Consider the following 21,151-nt stretch of genomic DNA (forward strand, 5'->3'; position numbering starts at 1 on the left):
GTTATGTACGTTGTGCACTGTTCTGCCATATTATGTGATGTATTCCTTTTTAAATCATATATTTAATAAAAGCTATATTTTATGATCAACTACCTGCTGTGTAGCTTTGATCGCATTTTTTCCTTCGCGGTATATCTACCTAAGACACAGCATATAGCTGGTTCATCATGCAAAACTGGAAGGAGGGGAGAAGGCCACAGCCTTAAGATGAACGAAAGACCGAAATATCAAAATGCAAACACTTCACTATTAAAAAACATACAGATGGGGTGGAAGGAGAACACATATACCGACATCCATGTGGAAAACACAGCAGCACACGGCGGACAATCACAAGAAATAGTGGATATATATGAGGGTCAACACTATCATTACTGTAGAAAAAAATCAATCTTGTATATAACCCTCATATGCACTGTGAATAGACAGAAATATGCTGGCTAGCAGTCACCCTAACAGGGATGTCTAAGTGGATGTAAATGAATGTCCATATGGCACATAGGTAAATTACCTGAGGTGATTGAAGACCACAAAGCGAGCCCAGATGCCTGTGCTGCAACTCCGACGCGCGTTTCGACAAAGGGCCTTTCTTTGCTTTTGCCGAAACGCAAAGTACTGTGGAGAGGACGGGTAGGTGGTAGACAGAGATGAGGAGGAGTGTAACGGGTTTGGGAGGCGGAACCTCTGAGCAACTATACAAGGGGGCGGTCCTTGTAAGGAAGCGGGTGGCTCCCAGGGAAGACGGGCAGGCAGTCATGGCAAGTGACAGGGACAGTCTCTGGGTAGAAGGGCAGGTAGTCATGGCAAGTGACAGGGACAGTCTCTGGGTAGAAGGGCAGGTAGTCACGGCAAGTGACAGGGACAGTCTCTGGGTAGAAGGGCAGGTAGTCACGGCAAGTGACAGGGACAGTCTCAGGGTAGAAGGACGGGTACTCACGGCAAGTGACAGGGACAGTCTCTGGGTAGAAGGACAGCAGGCAGGTGACTGGTGAGCGCTCCCAGGTGAGCGGGCGAGAGTCTCTGGACAGGCAGGTGGTCACGGCAAGTGACGGCGGAGCCTCCAGGTAGGCTAGCAGGTAGGTAGCAGATGAGCGCTCCCAGGAGAGCAGACAAGAGTCTCTGGACAGGCAGGTGGTCACGGCAAGTGACGGCGGAGCCTCCAGGTAGGCTAGCAGACAGGTAGCAGATGAGCGCTCCCAGGTGAGCGGGCAGGCTGGTCCATAGACAGACTGACAGGTGTCGGAAGGCAGACCGTCGGACCGCAGGCTTTCAAGCAGGTAAACGGATATCTGGCAGGTATCAAGCAGGAATCTGGCAGGTGACTGGCAGGTAACAGGCAGGAATCTGGCAGGTGACTGGCAGGTAACAGGCAGGTAACTGGCAGGTAACTGGAAATGGGACCTGAGGGCTGAAGCAGAGTGAAGGCTTTGCAACAACATTGCTCGGGCACCTCCATTTTGGAGGAGGTGCCTTATATATGGTGAAGTCCTCCGGCCATTGGCCGGGGACTCCTTAGGACGGCGCGCGCGGCCCCTTTAAGAGAGGGGGAGCGCGCGCGCGCCCTAAGCACCGTGGCCGGGAAGCAGCGCGCGCTGCCAGCAGAGCGGGAGGAAGACGCCGGGCACAGAGCGGAGGGGTGAGGGGAACAGCGTCCCTGCCTAGCAGGAGGCAAGGACGCCGACGCTACAAGGAGATATATTGTGGTGCAGCACTGTGGAGAGGACAGTAGGTGGTAGACAGAGATGAGGAGGAGATGTAGGGCGGTGCAGTACTGTGGAGAGGATGGGTAGGTGGTAGATGGAGATGAGGAGGAGATGTAGGGCGGTGCAGCACTGTGGAGAGGACGGGTAGGTGGTAAACAGAGATGAGGAGGAGATGTAGGGCGGTGCAGTACTGTGGAGAGGATGGGTAGGTGGTAGATGGAGATGAGGAGGAGATGTAGGGCGGTGCAGTACTGTGGAGAGGACGGGTAGGTGGTAGACAGAGATGAGGAGATGTAGGGCGGTGCAGCACTGTGGAGAGGATGGGTAGGTGGTAGACAGAGATGAGGAGGAGAAGTAGGTGCAGCACTGTGGAGAGGACGGTAGGTGGTAGACAGAGATGAGGAGGAGCTGTAGGGCGGTGCAGCACTGTGGAGAGGACGGGTAGGTGGTAGACTGAGGTGAAAAGGAGATGTAGGGAGGTGCAGTACTGTGGAAAGGACGGGTAGGTGGTAGACAGAGATGAGGAGGAGATGTAGGGCGGTGCAGCACTGTGGAGAGGACGGTAGGTGGTAGACAGAGATGAGGAGGAAATGTAGGGCGGTGCAGCACTATGGAGAGGATGGTAGGTGGTAGACAAACATGAGGAGATGGAGGTCTGTGCAGCACTATGGAGAGGACGGTAGGTGGTAGACAGATGAGGAGGAGATGTAGGGCGGTGCAGCACTGTGGAGAGGACAGGTAGGTGGTAGACAGATGAGGAGGAGATGTAGGGCTGTGCAGCACTGTGGAGAGGATGGTTAGAATGTTAGACATATGAGAAGGAGATGTAGGGTGGTGCAGCACTGTGGAGAGGACAGGTAGGTGGTAGACAGATGAGGAGGAGATGTAGGGCGGTGCAGCACTGTGGAGAGGACAGGTAGGTGGTAGACAGATGAGGAGGAGATGTAGGGGGTGCAGCACTGTGGAGAGGATGGTTAGAATGTTAGACATATGAGGAGGAGATGTAGGGCGGTGCAGCACTGTTTAGAGGACGGTAGGTGGTAGACAGAAATGAGGAGGAGATGTAGGGCGGTGCAGCGCTGTGGAGAGGACGGGTAGATGGTAGACAGAGATGAGGAGGAGATGTAGGGCGGTGCAGCACTGTGGAGAGGACAGGTAGGTGGTAGACAGAGGAGGAGGAGATGTAGGGCGGTGCTGCACTGTGGAGAGGACAGGTAGGTGGTAGACAGAGATGAGGGGAGATGTAGGGCGGTACAGCACTGTGGAGAGGACGGGTAGATGGTAGACAGATGAGGAGGAGATGTAGGGCGATGCAGCACTGTGGAGAGGACGTGTAGGTGGTAGACAGATGAGGAGGAGATGTAGGGTGGTGCAGCACTGTGGAGAGGACGGGTAGGTGGTAGACAGATGAGGAGGAGATGTAGGGCGGTGCAGCACTGTGGAGAGGACGGGTAGATGGTAGACAGAGATGAGGAGGAGATGTAGGGTGGTGCAGCACTGTGGAGAGGATGGGTAGGTGGTAGACAGATGAGGAGGAGATGTAGGGCGGTGCAGCACTGTGGCGAGGACGGGTAGATGGTAGACAGAGATGAGGAGGAGATGTAGGGCGGTGCAGCACTGTGGAGAGGATGGGTAGGTGGTAGACAGATGAGGAGGAGATGTAGGGTGGTGCAGCACTGTGGAGAGGACGGGAAGGTGGTAGACAGATGAAGAGGAGATGTAGGGCGGTGCAGCACTGTGGAGAGGACGGGTAGGTGGTAGACAGATGAGGAGGAGATGTAGGGTGGTGCAGCACTGTGGAGAGGATGGGTAGGTGGTAGACAGATGAGGAGGAGATGTAGGGTGGTGCAGCACTGTGGAGAGGACGGGTAGATGGTAGACAGAGATGAGGAGGAGATGTAGGGCGGTGCAGCACTGTGGAGAGGACGGGTAGGTGGTAGACAGATGAGGAGATGTAGGGCGGTGCAGCACTGTGGAGAGGACGGGTAGGTGGTAGACAGAGGAAGAGGAGATGTAGGGCGGTGCAGCACTGCGGAGAGGACGGGTAGGTGGTAGACAGGGATGAGGAGGAGATGTAGGGCGGTGCAGCACTGTGGAGAGGACGGGTAGATGGTAGACAGAGATGAGGAGGAGATGTAGGGCGGTGCAGCACTGTGGAGAGGACAGGTAGGTGGTAGACAGAGGAGGAGATGTAGGGCGGTGCAGCACTGTGGAGAGGACGGGTAGGTGGTAGACAGATGAGGAGGAGATGTAGGTTGGTGCAGCACTGTGGAGAGGACTGGTAGGTGGTAGACAGATGAGGAGGAGATGTAGGGCGGTGCAGCACTGTGGAGAGGACGGGTAGATGGTAGACAGAGATGAGGAGGAGATGTAGGGCGGTGCAGCACTGTGGAGAGAACGGGTAGGTGGTAGACAGATGAGGAGGAGATGTAGGGCGGTGCAGCACTGTGGAGAGGACGGGTAGCTGGTAGACAGATGAGGAGGAGATGTAGGGTGGTGCAGCACTGTGGAGAGGACGGTTAGGTGGTAGACAGATGAAGACGAGATGTAGGGCGGTGCAGCACTGTGGAGAGGAAGGGTAGGTGGTAGACAGAGATGAGGAGGAGATGTAGGGCGGTGCAGCACTGTGGAGAGGATGGGTAGGTGGTAGACAGAGATGAGGAGGAGATGTAGGGCGGTGCAGCACTGTGGAGAGGACGGGTAGGTGGTAGACAGAGATGAGGAGTTGGAGATGCAGGATATGAAGCTATGTAGCTGATGGATTGTCTGTCCCTGCTCAGTATTTCTTCATGTACTTGCAGGTTAGTTGCTGTTAATGGATCTGTGTTTTTCATCCTTGGTTCCGCAGGCTCCTAAACGTCTCAGTACCCGACTGTAATCTGATGTACCCGCTTAGGGTCATTTACATTCTAGTGTAATGTCCCTAATGTTGTGGGGCTGCTGGTGTCAGTGTAATGGATAAAAAGGGGTGAGACCTGTCCTTTCCAAATTCCTGGGGGCTTTTAAGATTGTTGATTTTTTTTTCTTCTTGTCACATGAGCTGACGCTTTATAGCTTGTGGAGGCTCAATTCATCTGTATCTGCTTCACTCTGGCGACGACCTCAATAAACTCAGCGTCGATCCAGAGTCTCCTAACAGCAGGAGGGAAGGGTCACATCAGACCGCTTCCATAGTCTGTACTGTACTGGAGCAGTGGGCACACAGTGGGGGAAATAACTCGTATTTGATCCACTGCTGATTTTGAAAGTTTTCCACCTACAGAGAATGGAGAGGTCTGTAATTTATATCATAGGTCACTTCACCTGTGAGAGACAGAATCTAAAAATAAGATCCAGAAAATCACATTGTAGGATTTCTACATAATTCATGAAATAAATGCAAATTAATTATTTGATCACCGACCAACCAGCAAGAATTCTGCCTATCACAGACCTGTTAGTGTTTCTTTAAGAAGCCCTCCTACTCTGCACTCATTACCTGTATTAATTGCACCTGTTTGAACTCGTTACTATACGTATAAAAGACACCTGTCCACACACTCAATCACACTCCAACCTCTCCACCATGGTCGAGACCAAAGTGCTGTCTAAGGACACTAGGGACAATATTGTAGTCCTGAACAACCCTGGGATGGGCTACAGGACAATAGGCAAGCAGCTTGTTGAGAAGGCAACAACTGTAAGCGCAATTATTAGAAGATGGAAGAAAGACAAGATGACTGTCAATCTTCCTCGTTCTGGGGCTCTGTGAAGATCCACATCTTGCGTAGTAGAGAGCTGAGATGAGAAGAAATGTGGACAACCAGCTAGGAGAACATCTGATATCATCTCCTCCAGATGCCCCCCAAAATGTGGAAATCTCTATAATTTCCCCTACATATTGAGGCTTCCCACATTCAACTCTACTCTAGAATCCACTGCCCAGCCTCCGTACCCCCCACATTCACTGCCGACCCACCATACCCCCACATTCACTGCACACCCTCCGTACCCCCCCCACATTCACTGCCGACCCACCATACCCCCACATTCACTGCACACCCTCCGTACCCCCCCACATTCACTGCCGACCCACCATACCCCCACATTCACTGCACACCCTCCGTACCCCCCCACATTCACTGCCGACCCACCATACCCCCACATTCACTGCACACCCTCCGTACCCCCCCACATTCACTGCCGACCCACCATACCCCCACATTCACTGCACACCCTCCGTACCCCCCCACATTCACTGCCGACCCACCATACCCCCACATTCACTGCACACCCTCCGTACCCCCCCACATTCACTGCCGACCCACCATACCCCCACATTCACTGCACACCCTCCGTACCCCCCCACATTCACTGCCGACCCACCATACCCCCACATTCACTGCACACCCTCCGTAACCCCCCACATTCACTGCCCACCCATCATACCCCCAACATCCCCTGCCCACCCTCTGTACGTACTCCCATAGCCACTGCCTACCCTAGAATCATGGCAACATAGAAAGGTAGAGTTGGAGGGGACCTCCAGGGTCCTCGTGTCCAACCCCCGGCTCAATGCAGGAGTCATTAAACCATCTCAGACAGATGTCTGTCCAGCCTCTGTTTGCCTTTTTTGCTGCTGCATCACACTGTTGACTCCTGTGCAGTCTGTGATCTATTAGTATACCTAAGTCTTTTTCACACGTGCTGTTGCTTAGTCCTATTCCTCCCATTCTGTATATGTTTTTTTCATTTTTCTTGCCCAGATGTAGGACCCTCTGTATCCCCTACAGCCAGTACCCATCCTTATTTACCCCTACATCCCCCACCCTTCTTCATTACCTGCTAGATTTAACGTACAAATAATCATTGACCTGCCCATAGACCCACCTTCCTCTACATCCCCCACCTCATCATCTCATCTACCCATTAATCCTACACCAATCCTCAGCTAGCTGTGCATTACCTGCCCTTGCATAACCCGTCAGTCCTCACCAATCCCTAAATACCCAACTTATTCATCTACCCCTAAATCACCCAATAAACCTCAGCAACCATTACATCATTGTCCTCATCGACTGCTACCATCATCATCCCCAATGGCTCCAGCACCCACCCATTCCCATACCTCCATATTACACGTACATCCTCAGGTACCTACCGTAACCTGCGCACGGTGCCCTACTCCTACCCATGACCCATATACACCTACTGCCTCATGAGCTGCCCCCATCACCTTCCCTACACACCTATCTGACGCGCCCCTGGGCCTGCTGTGTCGCGCAGCGTCTCGCGCTCGGGGGCTTACCCGGAACCGGATCAGATGAGGGTTGTAGTCTCCGAGTGGCGGGGACCCGGTCCGTGCCCAGGGAGTCAAACTCAGTGTGTGGCAGTCTTGATAGGTGTTATTTGAGTGTCGACTACGCCACCCGTTGATTTGCAGCTATGGAGCTGCCGCTGCAGGGCAGACCGCTGAGGCCGATGTAGAATTGTGCAGCGTGATAGTATAACCCCCAACGGGAGGGGTATGGCCTCAGGGCAGCCGACGTGGAAGATGGGGGTAGCAGGAACCACTCAGAGACGGTGCGGTGTAATTCAGGGTCTTTACTGGTAACAACGATAGACCCTCCCGGAGTACTTGCTAGCGAACGGGGCCTGGTCAGTCCTTGAGCAGATGGGATCTCCCCTGGCCAGGCGGAGTTGTAGGCCTCCCAAACTGACTGTACTCTTCTGGCTACCTTGCTAGAAGCGGATATAAGTAGCCCACGTCCCTGAGTGTGCCGTGTGGTGCTCACCCGTATGCCCGGTGACTCGGGGCCTTCTAATGGCTTCCGCTCCACGATGGCGGTGCTGGTCCCACGCGTGTGACCTTGCCTTCGGGTTTCTGGGCCTGAGGACCTGAAATCCCCTGCCGGTCGGCTTCTGCTGCTGGGTAAGAGTTAGTCCCCACAGCCTCGGACGCCGGGTCCGGTAAGAAAGCTTCTCAGTCAGGGCGAGCTCTGCAGCTGCCAGCCCCTGACTCGTAGTAGTATTGCTCCCACTGAGCTTCTGCTGTTTCTTCCTATGACTGTTTCTTGTCTCTGCTTCTTCTCTACTCCTAACCCTGCCTCAGCCCCGGGTTTATATAGGGGAAGTTCTTCCCCTCACAAGACTGGGCAGGAGGTGTGGCATGCACAGGATCCCTGACCAAAGGACCTCCCACCTGCTCTCAGACATAACATTACATTACTGTGGAAACCAGACCCCTGGGGTGCCACATTCCCCCCTAGTGAAATTTAGTACTCCGGGACTAAACATATTTTAGAAAAACATAACAAGATATAACAACAATAATAGTACAATAAGAAGAAACACATAAAGGTGGTCACGGATATCCGTAACCGGGTGCAGTCTTTGAAGAAAGCAAGGTGTCCATTTCACCAAAACAGGGAGACGTAACCAGGTAGGGGTCTGTTCTGCCCCGAGTCCTTAACAGTCTTTAGTCCGTCCTGGGTTACGCTCCAACTATGTACACAGGATTCCCGGTAAATCCACCAAAGACTCCTATAAACAACTAGAAACACATAATTATACACAAGCAATAAGAAAAACAGGTAACCACAAATAAAACAACTTATACATTTCAAATCCTCCAACGTGCGGGTAACTGGCCTCTAGTGGCCCTAGTGGACCTACGGAGCTGACTGTCTAGCCCTGAACTACAGGGTGTAGGAGCTGTCAAGGGTAAACTGGGCAGCTGTCTACCGGCTCTTTGGCTCACTAGGGGTACGGCAGGCTCACTATAAGCAGAGGGTTGATCCTCCTGTTCTGCTTGTGTGGAGTCTTCTGCCTCCTGGACCGGCTGCTCTTCCAGCTCTACCTGTCGCTCCATAGGTGCTTGGGATGCGGGTTGGAGGAAGGTGAGTACGGGTACCACAACTGCGCCATTGACTTGAGTCCAAGACCGAGGGAAGTCTCCGAGCACAGTACTAACCATGTCTTCCCTTTCCTCTACGGGTCGAGGGTCTTCTTGTTCCTCTTCAGGGTTCCGTAGCTGTTCAGGACACTTCTTCAGGTGATCCCGGGATACAATGGTTGTGGTTTCCCCTCCGTCTTTACTGATGGTACAGACCTTTGGGTTGTCGTGGCTTGAGGGCAGTACGGTGTACGGGTCCTTCTCCCACTGGTCGTCCAACTTGTGGAGCCGTCTTTTTCTCTTCAAGACCTGCTCTCCGGGTACCAGGGGAACAGCGGGAGCATACTGGTTGTAAGTTTTCTCTTGTCTTTCCCTAGCCTGACAGAGACTTCGCTCCACGCTCTCCTGTACTCTCCGGTACTGCTGCTGCCTCTCTGTGTCCCAGTCTGCTTCTGGTGAAGTGTCCTCGGGTGTCAGGACTCCCATTTCCAGGTCAACAGGTAACTTACCAGGTCTCGCCCTCATTAGGTAAGCCGGGGTACAGTTGGTGGAACCTACCGGGATGTGGTTGTATAGGTCCACCAGATCGGGCAGCTTCTCGGGCCACAGACCGCGTTCTTCCAGGGGCAACGTTTTCAGAAGATCCATTACCACCTGGTTCATTTTCTCACAAAGTCCATTAGTTTGCGGATGATAGGGTGTCGTCCTTATCTTCCGGCAGCCATACAGAGTGCAGAATTCTTGGAAGACCTCCGCTTCAAAGGCAGGTCCCTGGTCTGTCAACACTTGGTCCGGGTACCCGTGTGGACGGCAGAAATGCTGCTGGAAGGCTCTAGCTGCTGTTCGAGCTGTTAAGTCCTTGACGGGGACGACAACCAAGAACCGGGAGTAGTGATCCACGATGGTTAGTGCGTAGACGTAGCCACTTCTGCTTGGGGTCAGTTTTACATGATCCAAGGCTACCAGTTCCAATGGCTGCCGGGTGACGATGGACTGCAGGGGAGTCTTCTGGCTGGCACGGTCCTTCCTTCTTAGGTTGCACGGGCCACAGTCTCTGCACCACCTCTCGATGGTTCCCCTCATGCCTACCCAGTGGAACCGCTCGCGCAGCAGGAACTCCAGCTTCTTCCATCCGAAGTGTCCAGCCCCGTCGTGGTATGCCTCCATCACCATGGCTGCGTCTCTTCGTGGCACCACTACTTGCCAGATTAGTTCATGCGTCCGGGAGTTAACCATTCTGCGGCACAACTTCCCCTTGTAAAGGAACAGTCTACTCTTTTCTGCCCACAGTTGCTTGGCTTCCTCCGGAGCGTCTGGGTCAAGGCGAGCCTCTGGCCGAGTCAGCATCTCCTTTACCAGCCGGACGGCAGGGTCGCTGTCTTGCGTTTCCGCCCAGTTGTAGTGAGGCAAGGGGTTAAACGTAGCGGCTTGCTTACTCCCTACCCGGTGGGAACACTGGATAGTCCCATGACGGTGGAACGCAGGGAGTTCGACTTCTTCCAGTTCCTCTGGATCTTCTCCTACGTCCGGTAGATTTGGCATCCTGGACAGGGCGTCCGCGTTGGTATTGGAGCGTCCTGCCCGGTATTTGATTGTGAACTCGTAGTTGGACAGACGAGCCATCCATCTCTGCTCTAGGGCACCGAGTCTTGCTGTGTCCAGGTGTGTCAACGGGTTGTTATCCGTGTACACGATGAACCGGGAAGAAGCGAGGTAGTGCTTAAAGCGTTCGGTGACTGCCCACACCACTGCCAGGAACTCTAGCTTAAAGGAGCTGTAATTCTCCGGGTTTCTCTCGGTGGGTCGCAGTTTTCGGCTGGCGTAAGCGATTACTCGTTCTTTCCCCTGCTGGATCTGGGACAGCACAGCTCCTAGCCCGATGTTACTTGCGTCAGTGTAGAGGATAAAGGGCTGGCTGTAATCGGGGTACGCCAGGATTTCATCCCCCGTGAGGGCCATCTTCAGCTGGCGGAAGGACTCTTCTTCTAACTTCTCCCATCTGAAGGGCGGCTTCTGGTTCTTGGCCTTCCGGGACTGGCCTATCAGGAGGTCCTGCATGGGAGCTGCCTTTTTGGTGAAACCGGGGATGAATCTGCGGTAATAGCCTACCAACCCAAGGAACTGCCGCACTTCCTTTATACTGGAGGGACTTGGCCATTCCTTAATTGCGGTGATCTTATCAGGGTCGGGAGCCACTCCGTCAGCGCTCACCACGTGTCCCAGGTACTGCACCTTTGGCTTCAGGAGGTGACACTTAGAGGGTTTCACCTTCAGACCGTAACTTGCCAGGGCTTCGAACACTTCCGCCAGATGTTTCAGGTGGTCCTCATAAGTCTTGGAATATACGATGACATCGTCCAGGTACAACAGGACCGTCTCGAAGTTTTTGTGTCCCAGACAGCACTCCATTAATCGTTGGAAGGTTCCGGGTGCGTTACAAAGTCCAAACGGCATACAGGTAAACTCGCTAAGTCCCATCGGGGTGGTGAATGCGGTCTTCTCCCGGTCCGCCTCTGCTACAGGAACCTGCCAGTACCCGCTAGTGAGATCCAAGGTAGAGAAGAAGTTAGCAGATCTTAAAGCAGCCAAAGACTCCTCTATCCTTGGTAAAGGGTACGCATCCTTGTGTGTGATACGATTGATTTTCCGGTAATCTACACACATCCTCATAGTGTTGTCTTTCTTTTTGACTAAAACTAGTGGGGCTGCCCAGGGGCTACAGCTATCCCGGATTACCCCAGCCTCCTTCATGTCTCTAAGCATCCCCTTGGCGTGTTGGTAATGTGCAGGGGGTACGGGTCGATACCTCTCTTTTATGGGAGGATGATCTCCCGTGGGGATGCGGTGTTCTACCCCCTTAACTCGCCCGAAGTCTAACGGGTGTTTACTAAACACTCTCTCATACTCTTGAACCACCCGGTAGACTCCCTGTTTCTGGTGGGAGGGAGTGGAGTCAGTTCCCAAGTGTAGTTGCTGACACCAATCCTCCATTACTTTCTTAGAGCCGTTACCTTCCTCCGGGTGAGATGGAGGCAAGGGTTCCACAGACTGTATAGAGTTTTGGTTGATGGTATATAATTTGGCTAGCGTGGCATACCGGGGTAGGTATACTTCCCTCTTCCCGATATTTATTAGGCGAACGGGCACCCTCCCATGGCGTACATGAACCACCCCCCGTGCTGTCAAAATGGTGGGCCTACTGTCTGAGTAAACTGGTTCTACCATTGCCTGGTAATCCCTACCTCTCGGACCAATAGCTGCCCGGCACCAAATCATCATTTCACTTTTTGGGGGCATGGCAATAGGGAAAGGGTCACACATTCTTACGCTACCAATCTCACCGCCGGAGAGTTCCACCTGTTGCCGTCGCATCAGTGCCCGGATCTCTTTCTGGAGCACTCGCTGCTCGCCGGAGCTGGCGTTCTTGGCAACCTGTTGTAAAAGGAAAATCACCTCTGCAAGACAATTTTCAATCACATTAGTTCCTAGCGTTATCTTTGGGTGACTCTCGTGTTTGTCAATGTCTACAATAATCAGTCCCTGTGCTGCCAGTTCGATTCTACCAATTTTAATGGTCGCCTCTTTAAATCCGATCTGTGGCACGGGCTGACCATTGCTGGCGATGATACTCAAGTCGTCGTCAGGGTAGCGGGTTATATCCGAGTCATTCCAGTACTGCTTGAAGAGCACGTACGGGATGGTGGTGACCTGTGACCCGGTGTCCAGTAGGGCACTCATAGGGATGCCATCCAGTACCACAGGCAAGACTGGACGCCCTCCGACATATTTGTCGCGCCAGTTCGATGGGCCTGGTGGTCTTTATCCTGGGGGTTGGCCCTCTACCCCCAGGTTGTGCCAGTTTAAAGGACAGTACCTTGCCATATGTCCGGGTTGATTGCAGCGGCGGCAGATGGGTCGTCCGTCCTCGTTGTACCGGTCACTGGGTCTTCCTCTGGCCGGTGGGGTCCTCCTTGGTCGACGCCACGGGATGTTCTCCGGTCCGGATGCCAGCTGGATCTTCCCTGGAGTGGAAGCCTGTAAAGACTGCACAGTTCGGGTTAACGCAGCAACGCTTTTAGCTAGCTCTTGGACCTGATGGTGCAGGTCTGGAGCCGGGTCATTGTTCAAAGCCTGCGCATCAGCCCCTACAGGCCCTGCCGACAAGGGCGCCGCCTCCTGGTGGTAAGTGATAGCTGGGCGCCTGTGGGTCACAACGCCATCCGGTGCCGGTTCTCGGAGCACCCGGATGGCTCTGTCCTTGAACTGTGCAAATCCCAGATGAGGGTCCTGTAGGGCCATTGCCCGCAACTGGGTTCGGTGGGCATTGCAATATAAACCCTCTATAAATTGTTCAGTCAACAGCCTGTCCTCGTCTCCCACGCCGTCAGGGTCGGTCTGCTTAACGGCTCTCAGGGCCTCTTGTAGGTTCAGGGCATAGTCCCTTATACTCTCATGGGCCCGCTGTTTGCACCCGTAGAATCTAAGCTTGATCTCGGCTGAGGTGCGGGTATCAAAGGTGTCCCTCAGCCGGGTTAGTATCCCTGCGACAGTCCTCCCCACAGGTGGCCAGGACTTTACCTCCCTTCGGGCTGCTCCGGTTAATTGGGCCACCAGGATGCTCACTTTTTGCTCTTCTGTGAGGGGGTACACCTGGAAGAGGCTATCCAGCCTTTCTCTAAAGTCCTGCAGGGTATGTGACTCCCCTGAGTACTGGGGTAGCCAGGCTGCCCCCGGGATATAGGGCATGGTGAAAGGCATGACCACGACAGCGGTGGCGCTGGCGGGGGTTGAAGCGGTGAAGCTCTCCTCCGTATCCGACATCCTTCTCCCCCCTAGTGGACCGTGGCCTACCTTGCGATGATCCTCTTCCGTAGGCCGCGGCTCCGCAGTGGATCGTCAGGGTTGAGGACCTTCCGTCGCGCTCCGGTGACGTCGGCGTCTGCTGGGCTCCTTCCAGGACCTTACGCAACGTCCGGACGTGAGGCGGGGCTTCAGTTCTCGCGCGCTTTCGGAGTCCACGCCCCTCTTCTTCCCGCGCGGCGTCCTCAAGATGGCGTCCAATGGCGGGAAAACTCCACGTATGGCGGGAAGAAGGCCGAAGATGGCGCCGGATGGCGGGAAAACTCCACCGATGGCGGGAAGGAAGCGGAAGATGGCGCCGGATGGCGGGAATCTTCACCACAGGTAAGTTTGAACAGTCTTTTTCAGGCACGCAGTACCCGGTGGTTGCGGGCACGAAATCCTGCCGACTACGCCAAAGTTGACGCGCCCCTGGGCCTGCTGTGTCGCGCAGCGTCTCGCGCTCGGGGGCTTACCCGGAACCGGATCAGATGAGGGTTGTAGTCTCCGAGTGGCGGGGACCCGGTCCGTGCCCAGGGAGTCAAACTCAGTGTGTGGCAGTCTTGATAGGTGTTATTTGAGTGTCGACTACGCCACCCGTTGATTTGCAGCTATGGAGCTGCCGCTGCAGGGCAGACCGCTGAGGCCGATGTAGAATTGTGCAGCGTGATAGTATAACCCCCAACGGGAGGGGTATGGCCTCAGGGCAGCCGACGTGGAAGATGGGGGTAGCAGGAACCACTCAGAGACGGTGCGGTGTAATTCAGGGTCTTTACTGGTAACAACGATAGACCCTCCCGGAGTACTTGCTAGTGAATGGGGCCTGGTCAGTCCTTGAGCAGATGGGATCTCCCCTGGCCAGGCGGAGTTGTAGGCCTCCCAAACTAACTGTACTCTTCTGGCTACCTTGCTAGAAGCGGGTATAAGTAGCCCACGTCCCTGAGTGTACCGTGTGGTGCTCACCCGTATGGCCGGTGACTCGGGGCCTTCTAGTGGCGTCCGCTCCACGACGGCGGTGCTGGTCCCACGCGTGTGACCGTGCCTTCGGGTTTCTTGGCCAGAGGACCTGAAATCCCCTGCCGGGCGGTTTCTGCTGCTGGGTAAAGATTAATCCCCACAGCCTCGGACTCCGGGTCCGGTGATAACTTCTCAGTCAGGGCGAGCTCTGCAGCTGCCAGCCCCTGACTCCTTGTAGCACTGCTCCCACAGAGCTCCTGATGTTCTTTTCCTAGATCTGCTTCTCTTCTCTGTCTCTACTTCTTCTCTACTCACTAACCCTGCCTCAGCCCCGGGTTTATATAGGGGAAGTTCTTCCCCTCCCAAGACTGGGCAGGAGGTGTGGCATGCACAGGATCCCTGACCAAGAGACCTCCCACCTGCTCTCAGACATAACATTACATTACTGTGGAAACCAGACCCCTGGGGTGCCACATATCTATACATCCTGTGTCTACATCACCCGCTGTCCTCCCATCTGTACAGCGCTCGCCCGTCCTCCTCCTTCTCGCCTGCCTCATATACCCACCACCGCCATCCTGTGCTCGGAGCCCCGTTTTGTGCAGACATATCTGCACTTGTGCAGTACTCAGCGGAGCCGGGAAGGTGAATGCGTACTGTGGTGTCAGTAACCTAATCTCCATTACAAGGAATTAACTATTCAGCAAAAAGTCACTTTACCTAGAGAAAAAATGCCACAAAGCGGCAACCACCAGGTGTCTCCTTATCCTCCGAGCTACGTCCATCTCTAGCAGCAGAGAAGCAGAGACAGATGACTGGGAGATGAGCTGCGGGATTACAGGAAATGGCGCCCAGGTCTGCGGGATTACAGGAAGTAGCGCCGGGGATTGAGGGATAACAGGAAATGGCGTTCGGGACTGTGGGATTACAGAAAGTGGGGCCGGGGCCTAGGAGATTACAGGAAGTGTTGTCTAGGACTGCGGGATTACAGGAAGTGGTGAACTGGACTGTGGGATTACAGGAAGTGGTGAACTGGACTGTGGGATTACAGGAAGTGGTGAACTGGACTGCGGGATTACAGGAAGTGATGGACTGGACTGCGGGATTACAGGAAGTGATGGACTGGACTGCGGGATTACAGGAAGTGATGGACTGGACTGCGGGATTGCAGGAAGTGATGGACTGGACTGTGGGATTACAGGAAGTGATGGACTGGACTGCGGGATTACAGGAAGTGGTGAACTGGACTGTGGGATTACAGGAAGTGGTGAACTGAACTGCGGGATTACAGGAAGTGGTGAACTGGACTGCGGGATTACAGGAAGTGATGGACTGGACTGCGGGATTACCGGAAGTGGTGAACTGGACTGCGGGATTACAGGAAGTTGCGCCAGGGATTGAAGGATAACAGGAAATAGCGTTCGGGATTGTGGGATTACCGAAAGTGGTGCCGGGGACTAGGAGATTACAGGAAGTGTTGTCTAGGACTGTGGGATTACAGGAAGTGATGGACTGGACTGCGGGATTAAAGGAAGTGGTGAACTTGACTGTGGGATTACAGGAAGTGTTGTCTGGGACTGCGGGATTACAGGAAGTGATGGACTGGACTGCGGGATTACAGGAAGTGGTGAACTGGACTGCGGGATTACAGGAAGTTGCGCCAGGGATTGAAGGTTAACAGGAAATGGCGTTCGGGATTGTGGGATTACCGAAAGTGGTGCCGGGGACTAGGAGATTACAGGAAGTGTTGTCTAGGACTGTGGGATTACAGGAAGTGATGGACTGGACTGTGGGATTACAGGAAGTGTTGTCTAGGACTGCGGGATTACAGGAAGTAGTGAACTGGACTGCGGGATTAAAGGAAGTTGTGAACTGGACTGCGGGATTACAGAAAGTGGCGCCCAGGTCTGCGGGATTACAGGAAGTGGTGCCGGGGATTGAGAGATAGCAGAAAATGGTGTTTAGGACTGCGGGATTACAGGAAGTGATGGACTGGACTGCGGGATTACAGGAAGTGGCATCTAGGATTGCGGGATTACAGGAAGTGGTGTCTGAGACTGCTGGATTACCGGACGTGGCGCCCGGGACTGTGGGATCACAGGAAGGAAAAAATCTGTATTCAGAAAAGACATAGTTCTCATTACTGTGACAAAAGATCACACTTGGTGATTATATGATTCTATGGAGTGGGGAGGAGAGAAGCTAGAGGCTGACAGAGAGGGAATCAGCTATAGGCCTCTCACGACCCCGAACCCTCACACGACCCCGCACCCTCACACGACCCTGATCCGTCATACGACCCCGCACCATCACACGACCCCGCCTCCTCTCATGACCCCGCACCCTCTCACGACCTCACACGACCCCGCACCCTCTCACGACCTCGATCCGTCATACTACCCCGCACCATCACACGACCCCGCCCCCTCTCATGACCCTGCACCCTCTCACGACCTCACACGACCCCGCCCAGTCACACGACCCCGCACCCTCTCACGACCTCGCATCCTCTCATGACCCTGCACTGTCTCACGACTCTGCATCCTCTCACGATCCCACACCCGCTCACGACTCCGCACCCTCTCATGACCCCGCACCCTCTCACGACCCCGCCCCGTCACATGACCCGCCCCGTCACACGACCCCGCACCCTCTCACGACCCCGAACCCTCTCACGACCCCGTCCCATTACATGACCCCACACCGTCACACGACCCTGCACCCTGACACGACCCCGCACCCTCTCACGACACCGCACCGTCACACGACCCCGCCCCTCTCACGACCCCGCACTCTCTCGCGACCTCACACTACCCCGCCCAGTCACACGACCCCGGACCCTCTCATGACCCTGCACCCTCTCATGACCCTGCACCCTCTCACGACCCTGCACCCTCTCACGACCCTGCACCCTCTCACGACCCCGCACCCTCTTACGACCCCGCCCCGTCACATAACCCCGCACCCTCTCACGACCCCGAACCCTCTCACGAGCCCGCACCCTCTCACCACCCCGTACCCTCTCACGACCCCGTACCCTCTCACGACCCCGCACCCTCTAACGACCCCGCACCCTCTAACAACCCCGCACCCTCTCACGACCCCTCTCATGACCCCGCACCCTCTCACGACCCCTCTCACGACCCCTCACCGTCATACGCCACCGCACCGTCACACGACCCCGCACCCTCTCACGATCCTGAACCCTCTCACGACTCCACACTGTCACACGACCCCTCCCAGTCACACGACCCCGGACCCTCTGAAGACATCACACCCTCTCACGACCCCGCCCCGTCACATGACCCCGCACCCTCTCACGACCCTGAACCCTCTCACGACCCCAAACCCTCTCACGACCCCGTACCCTCTAACGACCCCGCACCTTCTAACGACCCCTCTAACGACCCCGACCCCTCTCACGACCCCGCACCCTCTCACGACCCCTCTCACGACCCCGCACCGTCATACGTCACCGCACCGTCACACGACCCCGCACCCTCTCACGATCCTAAACCCTCTCACGACCCCGCACCGTCACACGACCGCACACAGTCACATGACCCCGCACCCTCACACGACCCCGCAGTGTCATACGCCCCCGCACCGTCACACGACCCCGCACCCTCTCAAGACCTCGCACCCTCTCAAGATCCTGCACCATCACACAACCCCACACCATCACACGACCCTGCACCCTCACATGACCCCGCACCCTCACACGAGTCGGCACCATCATACGACCCTGCACCGTCACACGACCTCGCACCCTCACGACACTGAACACTCACACGACCCCGCACCCTCTCACGACCCCTCTCCGTCATACGACCCCGCACCATCACACGACCCGCCCCCTCTCACGACCTCGCCCAGTCACACGACCCCGCACCCTTTCAAGACCTCACACCCTCTCAAGACCCTGCACCGTCTCACGACCCTGCACCCTCTCATGACCCTGCACCCTCTCACAAACCCCGCACCTTCTCACGACCCCGCACCCTGACACGACCCCGCACCCTCACACGACCCCGCACTCTGACACGACCCTGCACCCTGACACAACCCCGCACCCTCTCACGACCCCGCACCGTCACACGACCCCACACCCTCTCACGACCCCACACCGTCACACAACACCGCACCCTCTCACGACACCTCCCCCTCTCACGACCCCGCCCCCTCTCACGACCTCACACGACCCCGCCCAGTCACACAACCCCGCACCCTCTCAAGACCTCGCACCCTCTCATGACCCTGCACCTTCTCATGACCCTGCACCTTCTCATGACCCTGCACCTTCTCATGACCCTGCACCGTCTCATGACCCTGCACCCTCTCACGACCCCGCACAGTCACACGACCCCGCACCGTCACACGAATCCGCACCCTCTAATGACGCTGTACCCTCACACGATCCTGCACCCTTACACGACCCCGTCCCGTCAAACGACCCTGTCCTGTCACACAACCCTGTCCCCTTTCACGACCCTGAACCCTCACACGACTCTGCACCCTTACACAACCCCCACCCTCACATGACCCCGCCTTGTCACATGACCCCACCCCGTCATACGACCCCGCCCCATCATACGACCCCTCACCCTCTCACGACCCCGCACCCTCTCACGACCCCACACCCTCTCACGACCCCGCACCTTCACACGACCCCGCACTCTCACATGACCTCGCCTCATCACATGACCCCGCCTCGTCACATGACCCCGAACCCTGACATGATCCTTTCCCCTCTCACGACTCCGCACCCTCTCACGACCCCACACCCTCACACGACCCTGCGCACCCTCACACGACCCCGCACCCTCACACGACCCCACACCTTCTCACGACCCCGCACTCTCTCAAGACCCCGCAGCCTCTCATGACCCCGCACCCTCACACGACCCCGCACCGTCACATGACCCCGCACCCTCTCACGACCCCGCACCGTCATACGACCCCGCACCGTCACACGACCCCGCGCCCTCACACGACCCCGAACCCCCTCACGACCCCGCACCGTCACACAACCCCGCACACTCTCACGACCCTGAACCCTCACACGACCCTGAACCCTTACACGACCCCGCCCCATCACACGACCCCATCCCGTCACACGACCCTGAACCCTTACACGACCCCGCACCCTTACACGACCCCGCACCCTTACACGACCCCACCCCGTCACACGACCCCGCCCCCTCACATGATCCCGCCTTGTCACATGACCCCGCCCAGTCATACAACCCCGTCCCCTCTCACGACCCCGCACCCTCTCACGACCCTGCACCCTCATGACCCCTTACCCTCACATGACCCCGCCTCGTCACATGACCCCGAACCCTGACACGATCCCGTCCCCTCTCACGACCCCACACCCTCTGATGACGTCTCACGCGACCCCTCGCACACTCACATGATCCCGCCCCGTCACATGACCCCGCACCCTCTCACGACCCTGCACCCTCTCACAACCTCACACTACCCCGCTCAATCACATGACCCGCACCCTCTCACGACCCCGCATCCTCTCACGACCCCGCATCCTCTCACGATCCCGCATCCTCTCACGACCCCGTACCCTCTCACGACCCCGCACCCTCACACGACCCCCCACCATCACACAACCCCACACCCTCTCACGACCCCGCACCGTCATACGACCCCGCACTGTCACACGACCCCGCACCCTCTCATGACCCTGAACCTTCACATGACCACGCACCCTCTCATGACCCTGCCCCGTCATACAACCCCGCACCGTCACACGACCCCGCCCGCTCGCACAACCCCGCCCCCTCACACGACCTCGCACAGTCACACGACCTCGCACCCTCTCATGACCCTACACCATCTCATGACCCTGCACCGTCTCACGACCCCGCACCCTCTCACGACCCCGCACCCTCTCACGACCTCGCACCCTCTCACGACCCTACACAGTCTCACGACCCCGCACCCTCTCACGACCCTACACCATCTCATGACCCCGCACCCTCTCATGACCCCGCACCATAATATGACCTCGCACCCTGTCACGACCCCGCCTCGTAACACAACCCCTCCCCCTCGCACAACCCCCCACCCTCTCACAACCTCACACGACCCCGCCCAGTCACACGACCCCGCACCCTCTCAAGACCCTGCACCCTCTCATGACCCCGCCCCCTCTCATGACTCCACCCCATCACACGACCCCGCACCCTCTCACGACACCACACCCTCACACGACCCCGCACCCTCACACGACACTGCACCCTCACACGACTCCGTAGTGTCATGCGCCCCCGCACTGTCTCACGACCCCGCACCCTCTCACGACCCCGCACCCTCTCACGACCCTACACTGTCTCATGACCCCGCACCCTCTCACGACCCCGCACCATAATATGACCTCGCACCCTGTCACGACGCCGCCTCGTCACACGACCCCGCCCCCTCTCACAACCCCCCACCCTCTCACAACCTCACACGACCCCGCCCAGTCACACGACCCCGCACCCTCTCAAGACCCTGCACCCTCTCATGACCCCGCCCCCTCTCATGACCCCACCCCATCACACGACCCCGCACCCTCACACGACACCGCACCCTCACACGACCCCGCACCCTCACACGACCCTGCACCCTCACACGACCCCGCACCCTCACACGATCCCGCACCCTCACACGATCCCGCACCCTCACATGACCCTGCACCCTCACACGACTCCGCAGTGTCATGCGCTCCCGCACCCTCTCACGACCCCGCACCCTCTTACGACCCCGCACCCTCTCA

The 21,151-nt window shown here is 56.4% G+C and overlaps 1 protein-coding gene across 1 annotated transcript in view; it reads left to right on the top strand.

Annotated features, from left to right (window-relative positions):
- The window catches only part of LOC141264608 (obscurin-like), an 870,641-nt gene that overhangs the window by 188,872 nt on the left and 660,618 nt on the right, over positions 1-21,151 (top strand). The window lies entirely within an intron of this gene.

Source organism: Phyllobates terribilis, unplaced genomic scaffold (genome assembly GCF_046119375.1).
Source record: "Phyllobates terribilis strain yellow unplaced genomic scaffold, ASM4611937v1 Scaffold_4__5_contigs__length_816908805, whole genome shotgun sequence".
NCBI lineage: Eukaryota > Metazoa > Chordata > Amphibia > Anura > Dendrobatidae > Phyllobates > Phyllobates terribilis.